The 1,936-nt window shown below is 42.5% G+C and overlaps 1 pseudogene; it reads right to left on the bottom strand.

Moving 5' to 3' along the window:
* Positions 1–575: 575 nt before the first annotated feature.
* Positions 576–1,664, bottom strand: LOC120253761 (annotated as a pseudogene).
* Positions 1,665–1,936: the final 272 nt, after the last annotated feature.

The following is a 1,936-nucleotide window of genomic DNA, read 5'->3' as shown; positions in this document are numbered from 1 at the left end:
TTATCTTTTCTTTTCTTATTGAGCTTGTGAATTGCAAACTTGGCCTCCTACAACCAAACCTTGTAATCCTTCTTCCATGAAGCGAACTCTATCTTCAGCTCTACATCAGGGTTCGAGCTACGATCTAACTGTTGTGACTTGGCCTCCATAAGAAATCTCACATCATCTTCAAAGGCCTGTTTTCTCTGTTCAAACTCCTGCACTAGTATATTAACCGCTTTATGCTTTTTGGTAAAATCATTTCTAATTCCAGCACCAGAGGCATGAGGATGTTTGGCTAGAGTGGATTCTAGTGAGCGGGCTTCAGTGGACATAGAACTCTCTGAGTCGTAGGAATACCAAAGTGATGATGAATCAGAACTCTTAGTCAAATTCACTGAATCATCAGCTAATCTCCTCCTTGGCATAGCTAAACTCAGGTGGTATGAGACCCTTTTTTTTTTAATTTTCATGTACGTGAGGATGCATACTTTTTCTTGGAAGAACCATCACCAACTTTATGCATTTTTTTTTATAAACAATGGAGTTTCATTTCGTGCTTCCGGAACCAAAATCACGTACAAAGATGCAATTAATTACAAGTTGAACGACATGATCATCTCTGTTTCAATCAGATGTGTTACAATGTAACCTAATATGTAGTGGCCATGCAATAAATTCTTCAAACTATGTTCAGTTTCAGAATCTTCGTCACTATTCAAGTATACCTCCAGAGCTTGCTTGTCCCCTATTATCATATCGTCTTCCTCTATTATTTTCTTCTTTACTTCTCTTTCTCTCTTTACTTCTCTTTGCATTGCCATCTCAAGCCTGGATGATACGAGCAATAGTCAACCCGCCGATGCTCATAGTCAAGGTAGTAGGCATGCTTCCAGACATCAGTGGCATGGAGTATAGAGTAGTCCCAGACCAACGGATTCACTGCATTTGGAGTCATTGCAACAACAAGTTTGTTATTCTTCTCCGAGGGAAGGGGATTCACAACACTCTCCACATTTAGTTTGTTTGCCTTGTACACAAGCCAAGCCCAGTCAGACCCAAATTGTATTGATGCAGCAGCCTTGAATTTCATCAGCATTCTTTCAAGTGAGCCGAAGTTCCCCTCAATCAATTGTAGAAGTTGTCCGGAGGGACGTCCTCTACCACCTGGCTTCATGGACTGCCAAAAGAAATCATGGTTCCAGACTTGGGCAGCATGGTTAAAAGAAGGGAGGAAATTACCCTTGTTATAGGAAGCAAGAATGATGTCCTCCAATGGCATATCATCGAGATCAGTCCCAGCAATCTACTTGTTGAGTCTGTGGACATGGCCTCTGTGATGCCTGCTCTAATAGTACTTTAACAACTCTCGGTTGATGTATAACTCCAATGCGTTAGTTGGATAAGAAGGCGGTTTGAGCTCAATCTGGCAAAGCGCCTTCTTCTTCTTGTAAGATGACGATAGTCCGCAGTCTCTCCTGATCAGTTTATGCTTGGATTTGGAATTGGGATACATAAATGGGCATGGAAGCATAAATTATTGTGGAGTGAGAGCAGAGCAAGATGAAGAACGGACGTCTTCCTTCATCTTCCTCACAAGTCACACACAATAGTGACAGAGTGACGCCAGAGGCCTCTAGCTTATCTGGCTCCTTTGTCCTCATAACCTCTTCTGGCTTCTCCATCTTCGTATCAAGAGTAACATCAAGTTGTGACCAACGATGGTATCAACAACAGAGCTCATGTTAGCAATGGCAACGTCAGCAGCAACAGATGGCAGTAGCGATTTCAATATATATATATATATATATATTTAATCACTGGTAATAGCAATGGCAACGATGGCCACAGCGGCGATGGTGACGTCAAAGGCAGTGGTGACAAGTAATGCAGCGACAACAACATCAAGCGGCATGGCACCAACGATGGTGAACAGCGGCAACAGGCAACGCAGCGA

The sequence above is a fragment of the Dioscorea cayenensis genome, unplaced genomic scaffold (genome assembly GCF_009730915.1).
Source record: "Dioscorea cayenensis subsp. rotundata cultivar TDr96_F1 unplaced genomic scaffold, TDr96_F1_v2_PseudoChromosome.rev07_lg8_w22 25.fasta BLBR01000200.1, whole genome shotgun sequence".
NCBI lineage: Eukaryota > Viridiplantae > Streptophyta > Magnoliopsida > Dioscoreales > Dioscoreaceae > Dioscorea > Dioscorea cayenensis.
This window is presented reverse-complemented; position numbering and strand designations above follow the sequence as displayed.